Below are 22,457 nucleotides of genomic sequence, written 5' to 3' on the forward strand. Positions count from 1 at the left end.
CGACATATCTACACCGCCATCTGTATAAACGTGGAAATACTTACAAAGTTATCTGTATAAACATGGAAATATCTACACCGCCATCTATATAAACATGGAAATATCTACACAGCCATGTGTACATACATGGAAATATCTACACTGCTCTCTATATAAACATAGAAATAACTACACCGCTATCTGTATATACATGGAAATATCTACACCGCCATCTACATATCCATAAAAATATCTGCGCCGCCATCTGTATAAAGATGGAGATATCTACACGGTCATCTGTGTATAGATGGAAATATCAACACCGCCATCTGTACAAACATGGAAATATCTGCACCGCTATCTGTATAAACATGGAAATATCTACACCGTGGTCTGTATAAACATGGAAATATCCACACCGCAATCTCTATAAACATGGAAATATCCACACCGCAATCTCTATAAACATGGAAATATCTACACTGCCATCTGTATAAACATGGAAATATCTACACAGACCTCTGTATAAATATGGAAATATCTGCATAGGCATCTATATGAACATGGAAATATCTGCACCGCTATCTGTATAAACATGGAAATACCTACACCGCTGTCTCTTTAAACATGGAAATATCTACACCGCTATGTGTGTAAACATGGAAATATCTCCACTGCTGTCTGTATAAACATGGAAATATCTCCACCGTTATCTGTATAAACATGGAAATATCTGCAGCGCCATCTCTATAAACATTGAAATATCTACACTGCCATCTGTAAAAACATGGAAATATCTACACATTCATCTGAATAAAGATGGAAATATCTGCACCACCATCTGTATAAACATGGAAATAGCTACAATACCATCTGTATACACATGGAAATACCTACACAGACATCTGTATAAATATGGAAATATCTACACCGCCATCTGTATAAACATGGAAATATCTACACTGCCATCTGTAGAAAGATGGAAATATCTACAGCGCTATCTCTATAAATATGGAAATATCTACACCGCCATCTCTATAAACATGAAAATATCTACACTGCCATCTCCATAAAGATGGAAGTAACTACTCCACCATCTGTATAAACACGGAAATACCTACACCACCATCTGTGTAAACATTTAAATATCTACACCGCTGTCTGTATAAACATGGAAATAACTACACCGCCATCTGCATGTCCATGGAAATATCTATGCCGCCATCTGTATAAACATGGAAATATCTACACGGCAATCTGTGTAAAGATGGAAATATCAACACCGCCATCTGTACAAACATGGAAATATCTACTCCGCTATCTCTATAAACATGGAAATATCTGCACTGTCACCTGTAAAACATGGAAATAACTATACAGTCATCTGTGTAAACATGGAAATATCTACAATGCCATCTGTATACACATGGAAATATCTACACAGCCATCTGTATAAACATGTAAATATCTACACTGCTATCTCTATAAACATGGAAATATCTACACCGCCATCTCTATAAACATGAAAATATCTACACTGCCATCTCCATAAACATGAAACTAACTACTCCGCCATCTGTATAAACATGGAAACATCTGCACCGCCATCTGTGTGAATATGGAAATATCTACTATGCCATCTATATAAAGATATAAATGTCTGCACCGCGAGCTGTATAAACATGAAAATATCTACATCGCTATCTGTATAAACGTGGAAATACCAACACCGCTACAGGTATAAACATGGAAATATCTACAACGCCATCTATATAAACATGGAAATATCTACACCGCTATGTGTATAAACATGGAAATACCCACACCGCTATCTCTATAAACATGGAAATATCCACACCACCATCGGCATATCCATGGAAATATCTACAACGCCTTCTGTATAAAGATGGAAATACCTACACGACAATCTGTGTACAGATGGAAATATCAATACCGCCATCTGTACAAACATAAAAATATCTATACCGCCATCTGTATACACATAGAAATACCTACACTGCAGTCTGTATAAACACGGAAATATCTACACTGGTATCTGTATAAACATGGAAATATCTACACCACGATCTGTATAAACATGGAAATATTTACACCGCTATCTGTATAAACCTGGAAATATCTACACTTCTATCTCTATAAATATGGAAATATCTACACCGCCATCTGTACAAACATGGAAATAACTACACCGCTACTTCTATAAACAAGGAAATATCTACACCGCGATCTGTTTAAGCATGGAAATATATACTCAGACATCTGTTTATACATGGAAATATCTACACCGCTATCTGATTAAACATGGATATATCTCCACTGCTATCTCTATAAACATCAAAATGTCTACACCGCCATCTGTATAAACATGGAAATACTTACAAAGTTATCTGTATAAACATGGAAATATCTGCACTGCCATCTGTATAAACATGGAAATATCTACACAGCCATGTGTACATAAATAGAAATATCTACACAGCTATCTATATAAACATGGAAATAACTACACCGCTATTTGTATAAACATGGAAATAACTCCACTGCTATCTCTATAAACATCGAAATATCTACACCGCCATCTGTATAAACATGTAAATACTTACAAAGTCATTGTATAAACATGGAAATATCTACACCGCCATCTGTATAAACATGGAAATATCTTCACAGCCAAGTGTACATACATGGAAATATCTACACCACTATATAAACATGGAAATAACTACAACGCTATCTGTATATACATGGAAATATCTACACCACCATCTACATATCCTTAAAAATATCTGCGCCGCCATCTGTATAAACATGGAAATATATACACAGACATCTGTTTATACATGGAAATATCTAAACAGCAATCTGTATAAACATGCTAATAACTACACCGCTATCTGTATAAATGTGGAAATATTTGCACCGCTATCTCTATAAACATGTTAATATCACCACCGCGATCTGTATAAACATGGAAATATCTACACCATGATCTGTATAAACATGGAAATAACTACACCGCGATCTGTATAAACATGGAAATAACTACACCGTGATCTGTACAAACATGGAAATATCTACACCGCCATCTCTATAAACATGGAAATATCTACACCCCTATCTGTATAAACGTGGAAATATCCACACAGCTATCTCTATAAACATGGAAAAATCAACACCGCAATCTCTATGAACATGGAAATATCTACACCGCCATCTCTATAAACATGGAAATATCTTCACCGCGATCAGTATAAACATGGAAATATCTACACCGCTATCTGTATAAACATGGAAATATCTCCACTGCTATCTCTATAAACATCGAAATATCTACAGCGCCATCTGTATAAACATGGAAATACTTACAAAGTTATCTGTATAAACATGGAAATATCTACACCGCCATCTGTATAAACATGGAAATATCTACACAGCCATGTGTATATACATGGAAATATCTACACCGCTATCTATATGAACATGGAAATAACTACCCCGCTATCTGTATAAACATGGAAATATCTCCACTGCTATCTCTATAAACATAGAAATATCTACACCGCCATCTGTATAAACATGGAAATATCTGCACCGCTATCTGTATAAACATGGAAAAACCTACACCGCTGTCTCTATAACCATGGAAATATGTACAGCGCTATGCGTATAAACATGGAAATATCTCCACTGCTCTCTGTATAAACATGGAAATATCTGCACCGTTATCTCTATAAACATGGAAATATGTACAAAGACATCTGTATAAACATGGAAATACCTACACAGTCATGTGTAGGAACATTGAAATATCTACACTGCCATCTGTAAAAACATGGAAATATCTACACAGTCATCTGAATAAACATGGAAATATCTACACAGCCATCTGTATATACATGGAAATATCTACACCGCTATCTGTATAAACCTGGAAATAACTACACCGCTATTTCTATAAACAAGGAATTATCTACACCGTGATCTGTATAAACATGGAAATATCTACACTGCTATTTGTATAAAAAAGGAAATATCTACACCGCTATCTGTATAAACATGGAAATAACTACAACGCTATTTGTATAAACAAGGGAATATCTGCACCGTGATCTGCATAAACATGGAAATAACTACACCGCTCTTTGTATAAACAGGGAAATATCTACACCGCCAACTGTTTAAACATGGAAATATATACACAGACATCTGTTTATACATGGAAATATCTAAACCGCTATCTGTAGAAACATGCTAATAACTACACCGCTATCTGCGTAAATGTGGAAATATTTGCTCCGCTATCCCTATAAACATGGTAATATCAACACCGCGATCTGTATAAACATGGAAATATCTACAAAGCCATCTGTATAAACATGGAAATACCAACACAGTCATGTGTAGGAACATGGAAAATCTATACCGCGATCTGTATAAACATGGAAATACCTACACCACCATCTGCATATCCATGGAAATATCTACGCCGCCATCTGTATAAACATGGAAATATCTACACGGCCATCTGTGTATAGATGGATATATCAAAACCCCCATATGTACAAACATGCAAATATCTACACCGCTATCTCAATAAACATCGAAATATCTACACCGCCATCTCTATAAACATGAAAATATCTGCACTGCCGTCTGTAAAAACGTGGAAATACCTATAGAGTCATCTGCATAAACATGGAAATATCTACAATGCCGTCTGTATACACATGGAAATATCTACACAGCCATCTGTATAAACATGTAAATATCTATACTGCTATCTCTATAAACATGGAAATATCTACACCGCCATCTCTATAAACATGAAAATATCTACACTGCCATCTCCATAAACGTGGTACTATCTACTCCGCCATCTGTATAAACATGGAAACACCTACACCGACATCTCTGTGAATAAGGAAGTACCTACAATGCCATCTGTATAAAGATATAAATATCTGCACCGCGAGCTGTATAAACATGGAAATACCTACATCACTATCTGCATAAACGTGGAAATACCAACAGCGCTATCGGTATAAACATTGAAATATCTACAACGCCATCTATATAAATATGGAAATACCTACACCGCTATCTCTATAAACATGGAAACATCCATACCGCCATCTGCATATCCATGGAAATATCTACAACGCCATCTGTATAAAGATGGAAATATCTACACGGCAATCTGTGTACAGATGGAAATATCAACACCGCCATCTGTACAAACATGGAAATATCTACACCGCTATCTGTATAAACATAGAAATATCTACACTGCAGTCTGTATAAACATGGAAATATCTACACTGCAATCTGTATAAACATGGAAATATCTACACCGCTATCTGTAAAAATATGAAATATCTAAACCACAATCTCTATAAAAATGGAAATATCTACACTGCTATCTCTATAAACATGGAAATATCCTCACTGCTATCTCTATGAACATGTTTATATCTACACCGCTATCTAAATAAACATGGAAATATCTACACTGCCATCTCTATAAACATGGAATTATCTACACCGCCATGTGTACAAACATGGAAATATCTACACAGCTATCTGTATAAACTTGGAAATATCTACACCGCGATTTGTATAAACATGGAAATATCTACACCGCGATCTGTATAAACATGGAAATGTCTTCACCACGATCTGTATAAACATGGAAATATCTACACCGCTATCTGTATAAACATCGTAATATCTACAGCACCATTTATATAAACATGGAAATATCTACACCGCGATCTGTATAAACATGGAAATATCTACACCGCGATCTGTATAAACATGGAAATATCTACACCGCTACCTGTATAAACTTGGAAATATCTACAAAGCTATCTCTATAAACATGGAAATATCTACACCGCTATCTGTATAAACATGGAAATATCTACACTGTCTTCTGTATAAACATGGAAATATGTCAACTGAAATCTGTGGAAAGATGGAAATATCTACACCACGATCTGTATAAATATGAAAATATCTACACCGCTATCTGTGTAAAGATGGAAATATCTACATTGCAATCTGTGCAAAGATGGAAATATCTACACCGCTATCTCTGTAAACATGGAAATATCTACGCCATTATCTGTATAAACATGGAAATATCTACATCGCTATCTGTATAAACATGGATATATCTACACTGTTATCTGTATAAACATGGAAATATCTACACCGCTATCTGTATAAATATGGAAATAAGTACACCGCCGTTTTTGTAAACATACAAATATCAACAGAGTCATCTGTATACACATGGAAATATCTACACAGCCATGTGTATAAACATGGATGTATCTACACAACTATCTCTATAAACAAGGAAATACCTACAGCGCTATCTCTATAAACATGGAAATATCAACAAGACAATCTCTACAAACATGGAAATATCTACACCGCCATCTATATAAACATGAAAATATCTACACTGCCATCTCCATAAACATGGAACTATCTACACCGCCATCTGTATAAACATACAAATATCTACACCGCTATCTGAGTAAAGATGGAAATATCTACACCGCTGTCTCTATAAACATGGAAATATCTACACAGCCATCTGTATAAACATGGAAATATCTACACTGCTATCTCCATAAACATGGAAATATCTACACCGCTATCTGTATAAACATGGAAATATCTACATCGCTATCTGTATAAATAGGGAAATATCTTCACCGCTATCTGTATAAACATGGAAATAGCTACACCGCTATCTGTATAAATTTGGAAATATCTACACTGCTATCTGTATAAACATGGAAATATCTACATGGCTATCTCTATAAACATGGAAATATCAACACCGCTATCTGCATAAACACGGTAATATATACACCGCTATCTGCATAAACATGGAAATATCTACACCGCTATCTGCATAAACATGGAAATACCTACACTGCCATCTGTATAAACATGGAAATACCTGCACCGCGAGCAGAATAAACCTGGAAATGTCTACACCGCTATGTGTATAAACATGGAAATATCAACAACACTATCTGTATAAGCACGGTAATATCTACACCGCTATCTGAATAAACATGGAAATATCTACTCCACTATCTTTATAAACATGGAAATACCTACACCACCATCTCTATAAACATGGAATTATCTACACCGCTATCTCTATAAACATAGAAATATATACACCGCCATCTCTATAAACATGGAAATATCTACACCGCCGTCTGCACAAACATGGAAATATCTACACCGTGATCTGTATAAACATGGAAATATCTACACCTCTACCTGTCTAAACCTGCAAATATCTACACCACTATCTGTATAAACATGGAAATATCTACACCGCTATCTGTATAAACTTAGAAATATGTACACCGCCATCTGTATAAACAGGGAAATATCTCCATGGCCATCTGTATAAACATGGAAAGATCTCCACCGCTATCTGTATAAACATGGAAATATCTGCAACATTATCTGTGTAAACATGGAAATATCTACACAGCTATCTGTGTAAACATGGAAATATGTACACCGCTATCTGTGTAAAGATGGAAATATCTACACCGCAATCTGTGCAAATATGGAATTATCTACACCGCCATCTCTGTAAACGTGGAGATATCGACACCGCTATGTGTATAAACATGGAAATATCTACACCACAATCTGTATAAACATAGAAATATCTACACCACTGTCAGTATAAACATGGAAATATCTACACCATCTGTATAAACATGGAAATATCTACACCAACATCTAAATAAACATGGAAATATCTACACCACCATCTGAATAAACTTGGAAATATCTACACCGCTATCTGTATAAATATGGAAATATCTACACTGCTATCTGTATAAACATGGCAACATCTACACCGCTATCTCTATAAACATGGAAATATCTACACCGCTGTCTGTATAAAGATGGAAATATCTACAACACTATCTGTATAAACATGGAAATATCTACACTGCCATCTGTATAAACATGGAAATTTCTACACAACCATCTGTATAAACACGGAAGTATCTACACAGCCATCTCTATTAGCATGAAAATATCTACATCGCTATCTGTATAAACATGGAAATATCTACACGGCTATCTATTTAAACATCGAAACATCTACACCGCTATCTGTATAACATGGAAATATCTACACCGCTATCTTTATAAACATGCAAATATCTACAACGCTATCTGTGTAAACATGGAAATATCCGCACCGCTATCTGTGTAAAGATGGAAATATCTACACCGCAATCTGTGTAAAGATGGAAATTAATACACCGCAATGTGTGCAAAGATGGAGATATCTACACAGATATCTGTGTAAACAGGGTAATATCTTCACTGCTATCTGTATGAACATGGAAATATCTACTCCGCCATCTGTAAAAACATGGAAATATCTACACATTCATCTGTATAAACTTCGAAATATCTACAGCTCCATCTGTATCACCATGGAAATATCTACACTGCCGTCTGCATACACATGGAAATATCTACACAGCCATCTGTATAAACAAGGAAATATCTACTCCGCTATCTCTATAAACATGGAAATACCTACACCGCTATCTGTATAGACACGGAAATAAATTCACCTTTTTCTGTAAACATGGAAATATATACACTGCTATCTGTATAAACTTGGAAATATCTACACCGCCATCTGTATAAACATGGAAATATCTACATCGCTATATGTATAGACATTGAAATATCTCCACTGATATATCTATAAACACGGAAATATCTACACCGTTATCTTTATAAACATGGAAATATCTACACCGCCATCTGTATAAACATGGAAATATCTCCACCGCTATCTGTTTAAACATGGAAATATCTACACCGCAATCTGTGTAAACATGGAAATATCTACACCGCTATCTGTATAAACATGGAAATACCTACATAGCTATCTGTAGAAACATGAAAATAGCTACATCGCTATCTGTATAAACAAGGAAATAGCTCCACCGCTATCTCTCTAAACATGGAAATATCTACACCGCTATCTGTATAAACATTGAAATAACTACAGCGCTATCTGTATAAACATGGAAATATCTACAATACTATCTGTGTAACCATGGTAATATCTACACCGCTATCTGTATAAACATGGAAATATCTACTCCGCTATCTGTATAAACATGGAAAAATCTACACCACGATCTGTATAAACATGGAAAATCTACACCGCTACCTGTATAAACATGGAAATATCTACTCCGCTATCTCTATAAACATGGAAATATCTAAAACTCTATCTGTGTAAACATGGAAATAACTACACAGCTATCTGTGTAAACATGGAAATATGTACACCGCTATCTGTATAAACATGGAAATATCTACACTCCCATCTGTATACACATGGAAATATCAACACAGCCATCTGTATAGCCTTGGACATATCTACAAAGCCATCTGTAGAAACATGGAAATATCTACATGGCTATCTGTATAAACATGGAAATATCTACACCGCAATCTGTATAAACATGGAAATATCTACACCGCTATCTGTATAAACATGGAAATATCTACACCACTATCTGTATAAAACTGGAAATATCTACACCGTCATCTGTATAAACATGGAAATATCTCCACCGCTATCTGTATAATCGTGGAAATATCTACACCGCTATCTGTATAAACATGGAAATATCTACACTTCCATCTGTATAAACATGGAAATACCTACACTTCCATCTGTGTACACATGGAAATATCTACACAGCCATCTCTATAAACTTGGAAATATCTACACCGCTATCTGTATAAACGTGGAAATATCTACACCGCTATCTGTATAATCGTGGAAATATCTACACCGCTATCTGTATAAACATGGAAATATCTACACCTCCATCTGTATAAACATGGAAATATCTACACTTCCATCTGTATACACATGGAAATATCTACACAGCCATGTGTATAAACTTGGTAATATCTACACTGCTCTCTCTGTAAACATGGAAATGCCTACACTGCAATCTGTATAAACAGGTAAACATCTACACCGCTATCTGTATAAACATGGAAATATCTACCCTGCTATCTGTACAAACATGCAGATATCTACAATGCTTTCTGTGTAAACATGGAAATATCTACACCGCTATCTGGGTAAACATGGAAATATCTACAACGCTATCTGTATAAACATGGAAAGATCTTCACTGCTGTCTGTATAAACATAGAAATATGTACATCGCTGTCTGTATAAACATGGAAATATCTCCACCGCTATCTGTATAAGCATGGAAATATCTACACCACTATCTTTATAAAATGGAAATATTTACACCGCTATCTTCATAAACATGGAAATATCAACAACAATATCTGTATAAACATGGAAATATCTACATGGCTCTCTCTATGAACATGGAAATATCTACACCGCCATCTGAATAAACATGGAATTACCTACAAGGTCATCTATATAAACATAGAAATATCTACACCACAATCTGTATAAACATGGAAATATCTACATGGCTATCTCTATAAACTTGGAAATATCTACACGGCCATCTGTATAAACATGGAAATGTCTACAGAGTCATCTGTGTGAACATGGAAATATCTACAACAATATCTGAATAAACATAGAAATATCTACACTGCCATCTGTATAAACATGGAAATTTCTACACAACCATCTGTATAAACATGGAAGTATCTACAGAGCCTTCTCTATAAGCATGAAAATATCTACATCGCTATCTGTATAAACATGGAAATATCTACACGGCTATCTGTTTAAACATGGAAACATCTCCATCGCTATCTGTATAAACATGGAAATATCTACACCGCTATCTTTATAAACATGCAAATATGTACAACGCTATCTGTGTAAACATGGAAATATCCGCACCGCTATCTGTGTAAAGATGGAAATATGTACACCGCAATCTGTGTGAAGATGGAAATAAATACACCGCAATCTGTGCAAAGATGGAGATATCTACACAGATATCTGCGTAAACAGGGTAATATCTACACTGCTATCTGTATGAACATGGAAATATCTACACCGCCATCTGTAAAAACATGGAAATATCTACAAATTCATCTGTATAAACATCGAAATATCTACAGCTCCATCTGTATAACCATGGAAATATCTCCACTGCCGTCTGCATACACATGGAAATATCTACACAGCCCTGTGTTTAAACAAGGAAATATCTACACCGCTATCTGTGTAAACATGGAAATACCTACACCGCTATCTGTATAGACACGGAAATAAATTTACCTTCATCTGTAAACATGGAAATATCTACACCGCTATCTGTATAAACTTGGTAATATCTACACAGCCATCTGTATAAACATGGAAATATCTATATCACTATCTGTATAGACATTGAAATATCTCCACTGATATCTCTATAAACACGGAAATACCTACACCGTTATCTTTATAAACATGGAAATATCTACACAGCCATCTGTATAAACTTGGAAATATCTACACCGCTATCTCTGTAAACATGGAAATGCCTACACTGCAATCTGTATAAACATGGAAACTTCTACACCGCTATCTGTATAAACATGGAAATATCTACACTGCTATCTGTACAAACACGCAAATATCTACAATGCTATCTGTGTAAACATGGAAATATCTACACCGCTATCTGTGTAAACATGGAAATATCTACAACGCTATCTGTATAAACATGGAAAGATCTTCACCGCTGTCTGTATAAACATGGAAATATCTACATCGCTGTCTGTATAAACATGGAAATATCTCCACCGCTATGTGTATAAGCATGGAAATATCTACACCACTATGTTTATAAACATGGAAATATTTACACCGCTATCTGCATAAACATGGAAATATCATCAACAATATCTGTATAAACATGGAAATATCTACATGGCTACCTCTATGAACATGGAAATATCTACACCGCCATCTGAATAAACATGGAAAAAAATACATGGTCATCTGTATAAACATAGAAAGATCTACACCACAATCTCTATAAACATGGAAATATCTACATGGCCATCTGTATAAACATGGAAATATCTACAGAGTCACCTGTGTAAACATGGAAATATCTACACCAATATCTGAATAAACATAGAAATATCTACACTGCCATCTGTATAAACATGGAAATGTCTACACAGTCATCTCTATAAACGTGGAAATATCTGCACCGCTATCGGTATTAATATGGAAATAGCCACACCGCTATCTGTAGAAACATGGAAATATCTACACCGCCATCTGTAAAAATTTGAAAATAACTACAGAGTAATCTGTATAAACATGGAAATATCTACACCTCCATCTGTATAAACATGGAAATATCTACACTGCAATCTGTATACACATGGAAATATCTACACAGCCATCTGTAGAAACTTGGAAATATCTACACCGCTATCCCTGTAAACTTGGATATACCTACACCGCAATCAGTATAAACATGGAAATATCTATGAAGCTATCTGTATAAACATGGAAATATCTACACCGCTATCTGTATAAACATGGAAATACCTACACTGCCATCTGTATAAACATGGAAACAACTACACCGCTATCTATATAAACATGGAAATATCTACACCGCTATCTTTATAAACATGCAAATATCTACAACGCTATCTGTGTAAACATGGAAATATCCGCACCGCTATCTGTGTAAAGATGGAAATATCTACACCGCAATCTGTGTAAACATGGAAATAAATACACCGCAATCTGTGCAGAGATGGAGATATCTACACAGATATCTGTGTAAACAGGGTAATATCTACACTGCTATCTGTATGATCATGGAAATATCTACACCGCCATCTGTAAAAACATGGAAATATCTACACATTCATCTGTATAAACATGGAAATATCTACACCAATATCTGAATAAACATAGAAATATCTACACTGCCATCTGTATAAACATGGAAATATCTACACAGTCATCTCTATAAACGTGGAAATATCTGCACCGCTATCTGTATAAACATGGAAATAGCCACACCGCTATCTGTAGAAACATGGAAATATCTACACCGCCATCTGTAAAAATATGAAAATATCTACAGAGTAATCTGTATAAACATGGAAATATCTACACCTCCATCTGTATAAACATGGAAATATCTACACTGCCATCTGTATACACATGGAAATATCTACACAGGCATCTGTATAAACTCGGAAATATCTACACCGCTATCTCTGTATACATGGAAATACCTACACCGCAATCTGTATAAACATGGAAATATCTACACAGCTATCTGTACAAACATGGAAATATCTACACCTCTATCTTTATAAACTTGGAAATATCTACACCGCTATCTCTATAAACATGGGAATATCTAGACCGCCATCTGTAAAAACATGGAAATATATACACATTTATCTGTATAAACAGGGAAATATCTACACCACCATCTTTATAAACATGGAAATATCTACACTGCCATCTGTATACTCATGGAAATATCTACACAGCCGTCTGTAGATACATGGAAATATCTACACCGCTATCTCTATAAACATGGAAATAACTACACCGCAATCTGTATCAACATGGAAATATCTACACCGCTATCTGTATAAACATGGATATATCTACACCACTATCTGTATAAACATGGAAATATCTACACCGCTATCTGTATAAATATGGAAATACCTACACCGCTATCTCTATAAACATTTAGATGTCTACACCGATATCTGTATAAACATGTAAATATCTACAGGGCTATCTATATAAACATGGAAATATATACACCGCCATCTATATAATCATGGAAATAACAACACAGTCATCTATATAAACATGGAAATATCTCCACCACAATCTCTATGAACATGAAAATATCTACACAGCCATCTGTGAAAACATGAAAATATCTACGGAGTCATCTGTATAATCATGGAAATATTTACACCTCCATCTGAATAAACATGGAAATATCTACACTGCCATCTGTATAAACATCGAAATACCTACACAGCCATCTGTATATACATGGAAATAACTACACCGCTATCTCTATAAACATGGAAATATCTACATGGGTATCTCTACACACATGGAAATATCTACACCGCCATCTGTATAAACATGGAAATATCTACACAGCTCTCTGTATAAACATGGAAATATCTACACCGCCGTCTCTATAAACATGGAAATGTCTACATCGCTATCTGTAAAAACATGGAAATGTCTACACCGCTATCTCTATAAACATGGAAATACCTACACCGTTATCTGTATAAACTTGGAAATATTTACATCGCTATCTGTTTAAACATGGAAATAACCCCACCGCTATCTGTATAAACATGGAAATATCTACACCACTATCTGTATTAACATGGAAATATCCACAGCGTTATCTGTGTAAACATTGAAATATCTACAACGATATCTGTGTAAAAATGAAAATATCTACACCGCCATCTCTATAAACTTAGAAATATCTACACTGCCAGCTGTATACCCATGGAAATAACTTCACATCCACCTGTGTAAACATGGAAATATCTACTCCGCTATCTCTATAAACATGGAAATACCTTCACCGCTATTTTTGTATACATAGAAATATATACACCGCAATCTCTATAAACATGGAAAAATCTACACCGCCATCTCTATAAACATGGAAATATCTACAACGCTATTTGTGTAAACATGGAAATGTCTGAACCACTATCACTATAAACATGGAAATATCTACACCGCTATCTGTAGAAACATGGAAATATCTACCACGGTATTTGTATAAACATGGAAATATCTACAACGCTACCTGTGTAAACACGGAAGTATCTTCATAGCTTTCTGTGTAAACTTCGAAATCTCCACATAGCTATCCGTGTAAAGATGGAAATATCTACTCTGCAGTTTGTGCAAAGATGGAAATATCTACACCGCTTTCTCTGTAAACATGGAAATATCTACAGCGCTATCTGTATAAACATGGAAATACCTACACCGCTATCTGTATAAACAAGGAAATATCTTCACCGCCGTCTGTATAAAGATGGTAATATCTACACCATCTGGATAAACATGGAAATATCTACACCACTGTTTGTATAATTATGGAAATATCTACACCGCTGTCTCTATAAACATGTTAATATCTACACGGCTATCTTTATAAACACGGAAATATCTACAATATTATCTCTATAAATATGGAAATATCTACACCGCCATCTGTATTAACATGGAAATACGTACAAAGTCATCTGTATAGACATGGAAATATCTACACAGCCATCTGTATATACATGGAAATATCTTCACCGCTATCTGTATAAACATGGAAATAACTTCACCGCTATTTGAATAAACAAGGAAATATCTACACCGCCATCTGAATAAACATGGAAATACCTACAAGGTCATCTATATAAACATAGAAATATCTACACCACAATCTGTATAAACATGGAAATATCTACATGGCTATCTCTATAAACTTGGAAATATCTACACGGCCATCTGTATAAACATGGAAATGTCTACAGAGTCATCTGTGTGAACATGGAAATATCTACAACAATATCTGAATAAACATAGAAATATCTACACTGCCATCTGTATAAACATGGAAATTTCTACACAACCATCTGTATAAACATGGAAGTATCTACAGAGCCTTCTCTATAAGCATGAAAATATCTACATCGCTATCTGTATAAACATGGAAATATCTACACGGCTATCTGTTTAAACATGGAAACATCTCCATCGCTATCTGTATAAACATGGAAATATCTACACCGCTATCTTTATAAACATGCAAATATGTACAACGCTATCTGTGTAAACATGGAAATATCCGCACCGCTATCTGTGTAAAGATGGAAATATGTACACCGCAATCTGTGTGAAGATGGAAATAAATACACCGCAATCTGTGCAAAGATGGAGATATCTACACAGATATCTGCGTAAACAGGGTAATATCTACACTGCTATCTGTATGAACATGGAAATATCTACACCGCCATCTGTAAAAACATGGAAATATCTACAAATTCATCTGTATAAACATCGAAATATCTACAGCTCCATCTGTATAACCATGGAAATATCTCCACTGCCGTCTGCATACACATGGAAATATCTACACAGCCCTGTGTTTAAACAAGGAAATATCTACACCGCTATCTGTGTAAACATGGAAATACCTACACCGCTATCTGTATAGACACGGAAATAAATTTACCTTCATCTGTAAACATGGAAATATCTACACCGCTATCTGTATAAACTTGGTAATATCTACACAGCCATCTGTATAAACATGGAAATATCTATATCACTATCTGTATAGACATTGAAATATCTCCACTGATATCTCTATAAACACGGAAATACCTACACCGTTATCTTTATAAACATGGAAATATCTACACAGCCATCTGTATAAACTTGGAAATATCTACACCGCTATCTCTGTAAACATGGAAATGCCTACACTGCAATCTGTATAAACATGGAAACTTCTACACCGCTATCTGTATAAACATGGAAATATCTACACTGCTATCTGTACAAACACGCAAATATCTACAATGCTATCTGTGTAAACATGGAAATATCTACACCGCTATCTGTGTAAACATGGAAATATCTACAACGCTATCTGTATAAACATGGAAAGATCTTCACCGCTGTCTGTATAAACATGGAAATATCTACATCGCTGTCTGTATAAACATGGAAATATCTCCACCGCTATGTGTATAAGCATGGAAATATCTACACCACTATGTTTATAAACATGGAAATATTTACACCGCTATCTGCATAAACATGGAAATATCATCAACAATATCTGTATAAACATGGAAATATCTACATGGCTACCTCTATGAACATGGAAATATCTACACCGCCATCTGAATAAACATGGAAAAAAATACATGGTCATCTGTATAAACATAGAAAGATCTACACCACAATCTCTATAAACATGGAAATATCTACATGGCCATCTGTATAAACATGGAAATATCTACAGAGTCACCTGTGTAAACATGGAAATATCTACACCAATATCTGAATAAACATAGAAATATCTACACTGCCATCTGTATAAACATGGAAATGTCTACACAGTCATCTCTATAAACGTGGAAATATCTGCACCGCTATCGGTATTAATATGGAAATAGCCACACCGCTATCTGTAGAAACATGGAAATATCTACACCGCCATCTGTAAAAATTTGAAAATAACTACAGAGTAATCTGTATAAACATGGAAATATCTACACCTCCATCTGTATAAACATGGAAATATCTACACTGCAATCTGTATACACATGGAAATATCTACACAGCCATCTGTAGAAACTTGGAAATATCTACACCGCTATCCCTGTAAACTTGGATATACCTACACCGCAATCAGTATAAACATGGAAATATCTATGAAGCTATCTGTATAAACATGGAAATATCTACACCGCTATCTGTATAAACATGGAAATACCTACACTGCCATCTGTATAAACATGGAAACAACTACACCGCTATCTATATAAACATGGAAATATCTACACCGCTATCTTTATAAACATGCAAATATCTACAACGCTATCTGTGTAAACATGGAAATATCCGCACCGCTATCTGTGTAAAGATGGAAATATCTACACCGCAATCTGTGTAAACATGGAAATAAATACACCGCAATCTGTGCAGAGATGGAGATATCTACACAGATATCTGTGTAAACAGGGTAATATCTACACTGCTATCTGTATGATCATGGAAATATCTACACCGCCATCTGTAAAAACATGGAAATATCTACACATTCATCTGTATAAACATGGAAATATCTACACCAATATCTGAATAAACATAGAAATATCTACACTGCCATCTGTATAAACATGGAAATATCTACACAGTCATCTCTATAAACGTGGAAATATCTGCACCGCTATCTGTATAAACATGGAAATAGCCACACCGCTATCTGTAGAAACATGGAAATATCTACACCGCCATCTGTAAAAATATGAAAATATCTACAGAGTAATCTGTATAAACATGGAAATATCTACACCTCCATCTGTATAAACATGGAAATATCTACACTGCCATCTGTATACACATGGAAATATCTACACAGGCATCTGTATAAACTCGGAAATATCTACACCGCTATCTCTGTATACATGGAAATACCTACACCGCAATCTGTATAAACATGGAAATATCTACACAGCTATCTGTACAAACATGGAAATATCTACACCTCTATCTTTATAAACTTGGAAATATCTACACCGCTATCTCTATAAACATGGGAATATCTAGACCGCCATCTGTAAAAACATGGAAATATATACACATTTATCTGTATAAACAGGGAAATATCTACACCACCATCTTTATAAACATGGAAATATCTACACTGCCATCTGTATACTCATGGAAATATCTACACAGCCGTCTGTAGATACATGGAAATATCTACACCGCTATCTCTATAAACATGGAAATAACTACACCGCAATCTGTATCAACATGGAAATATCTACACCGCTATCTGTATAAACATGGATATATCTACACCACTATCTGTATAAACATGGAAATATCTACACCGCTATCTGTATAAATATGGAAATACCTACACCGCTATCTCTATAAACATTTAGATGTCTACACCGATATCTGTATAAACATGTAAATATCTACAGGGCTATCTATATAAACATGGAAATATATACACCGCCATCTATATAATCATGGAAATAACAACACAGTCATCTATATAAACATGGAAATATCTCCACCACAATCTCTATGAACATGAAAATATCTACACAGCCATCTGTGAAAACATGAAAATATCTACGGAGTCATCTGTATAATCATGGAAATATTTACACCTCCATCTGAATAAACATGGAAATATCTACACTGCCATCTGTATAAACATCGAAATACCTACACAGCCATCTGTATATACATGGAAATAACTACACCGCTATCTCTATAAACATGGAAATATCTACATGGGTATCTCTACACACATGGAAATATCTACACCGCCATCTGTATAAACATGGAAATATCTACACAGCTCTCTGTATAAACATGGAAATATCTACACCGCCGTCTCTATAAACATGGAAATGTCTACATCGCTATCTGTAAAAACATGGAAATGTCTACACCGCTATCTCTATAAACATGGAAATACCTACACCGTTATCTGTATAAACTTGGAAATATTTACATCGCTATCTGTTTAAACATGGAAATAACCCCACCGCTATCTGTATAAACATGGAAATATCTACACCACTATCTGTATTAACATGGAAATATCCACAGCGTTATCTGTGTAAACATTGAAATATCTACAACGATATCTGTGTAAAAATGAAAATATCTACACCGCCATCTCTATAAACTTAGAAATATCTACACTGCCAGCTGTATACCCATGGAAATAACTTCACATCCACCTGTGTAAACATGGAAATATCTACTCCGCTATCTCTATAAACATGGAAATACCTTCACCGCTATTTTTGTATACATAGAAATATATACACCGCAATCTCTATAAACATGGAAAAATCTACACCGCCATCTCTATAAACATGGAAATATCTACAACGCTATTTGTGTAAACATGGAAATGTCTGAACCACTATCACTATAAACATGGAAATATCTACACCGCTATCTGTAGAAACATGGAAATATCTACCACGGTATTTGTATAAACATGGAAATATCTACAACGCTACCTGTGTAAACACGGAAGTATCTTCATAGCTTTCTGTGTAAACTTCGAAATCTCCACATAGCTATCCGTGTAAAGATGGAAATATCTACTCTGCAGTTTGTGCAAAGATGGAAATATCTACACCGCTTTCTCTGTAAACATGGAAATATCTACAGCGCTATCTGTATAAACATGGAAATACCTACACCGCTATCTGTATAAACAAGGAAATATCTTCACCGCCGTCTGTATAAAGATGGTAATATCTACACCATCTGGATAAACATGGAAATATCTACACCACTGTTTGTATAATTATGGAAATATCTACACCGCTGTCTCTATAAACATGTTAATATCTACACGGCTATCTTTATAAACACGGAAATATCTACAATATTATCTCTATAAATATGGAAATATCTACACCGCCATCTGTATTAACATGGAAATACGTACAAAGTCATCTGTATAGACATGGAAATATCTACACAGCCATCTGTATATACATGGAAATATCTTCACCGCTATCTGTATAAACATGGAAATAACTTCACCGCTATTTGAATAAACAAGGAAATATCTACACCGTTATCTGTATAAACATGGAAATATTTACACCGCTATCTGTATAAACCTGAAAATTTCTACACCCTTATCTGTATAAATATGGAAATATCTACACCGCTATCTCTATAAACATGGAAATATCTACACCACCATCTGTATAAACATGGAAATATCTACAATGCCATCTGTATACACATGGAAATTCCTACACTGCAATCTGTGTATAGATGGAAACATCAACATCGCCATCTGTACAAACTTGGAAATATCTACACTGCTATCTCTATAAACATGGAATTATCTAAACTGCGGTCTGTATAAACATGGAAGTATCTACACCGGTATCTGTATAAACATGGAAATATCTACACCACGATCTGTATAAACATGGAAATATATACAACGCTATCTGTATAAACATGGAAATATCTGCACCGCTATCTCTATAGACATGGAAATATCTACAAAGCCATCTGTATAAACATGGAAATACCTACACAGTCATGTGTAGGAACATGGAAATATCTACACTGCCATCTCTATAAACATAGAAATATCTACACAGCCCTCTGTATAAATATGGAGAAATCTTCATAGGCATCTGTATAAACATGGAAATACCTACACCGCTGTCTCTATAAACATGGAAATATGTACACCGCTATGTGTATAAACATGGAAATATCTCCACTGCTCTCTGTATAAACATGAAAATATCTCCACCGTTATCTGTATAAACATGGAAATATCTACAACGCTATCTGTATAAACATGGTAATAACTACACCACCATCTATATAAACATGGAAATATCTACACCGCCATCTGTATAAACATGGAAATATCTACACTGCCATCTGTAGAAAGATGGAAATATCTACACCACAATCTGTGTAAACATGGAAATATCTACACCGCTATCTGTAAAAACATGGAAATATCTACACCGCTGTCAGTATAAACATGGAAATATCTACACCGCGATCTGTATAAACATGGAAATATCTACACCGCGATCTGTATTAACATGGAAATATCTACACCGCTATCAGAATAAACATCGAAATATCTACACAGCTCTCTCTACAAACATGGAAATATCTACACCGCCATCTGTATAAACATGGAAATATCTACACCGCCATCTGTATAAACATGGAATTATCTACACTGCCATCTGTAGAAAGATGGAAATATCTACACCGCAATCTGTGTAAACATGGAAATATCTACACCGCTATCTGTATAAACATGGAAATATCTACACCGCGATCTGTATAAACATGGAAATATCTACACCGCGATCTGTATAAACATGGAAGTATCTACACCGCTATCAGAATAAACATGGAAATATCTATACAGCTATCTCTATGAAGATGGAAATATCTACACCGCCATCTCTATAAACATGGAAATATCTACACAGCCATGTGTATATACATGGAAATATCTACACCGCTATCTATATAAACATGGAAATAACTACACCTCTACCTGAATAAACATGGAAATATCTACACCGCCATCTACATATCCATGGAAATATCTGCGCCGCCATCTGTATAAACATGGAAATATCTACACGGTCATGTGTGTATAGATGGAAATATCAACACCGCCATCTGTTTAAACATGGAAATATCTACACCGCTATCTGTATAAACATGGAAATATCTACACCGCGATCTGTTTACACATGGAAATATCTACACCGCGATCTGTATAAACATGGAAATATCTTCACCACGATCTGTATATACATGGAAATATCTACAACGCCATCTGTATAAACATGGAAATACCTACACAGTCATGTGTAGGAACATGGAAATATCTACACTGCCATGTGTATAAACATAGAAATATCTACACAGCCCTCCGTATAAATATGGAGATATCTGCATAGGCAGCTGTATAAACATGGAAATATCTGCACCGCTATCTGCATAAACATGGAAATACCTACACCGCTGTCTGTATAAACATGGAAATATGTACACCGCTATGTGTATAAACATGGAAATATCTCCAGTGATG

This window comes from Pan troglodytes, chromosome 13 (genome assembly GCF_028858775.2).
Source record: "Pan troglodytes isolate AG18354 chromosome 13, NHGRI_mPanTro3-v2.0_pri, whole genome shotgun sequence".
In the NCBI taxonomy this organism is placed as follows: Eukaryota; Metazoa; Chordata; class Mammalia; order Primates; family Hominidae; genus Pan; species Pan troglodytes.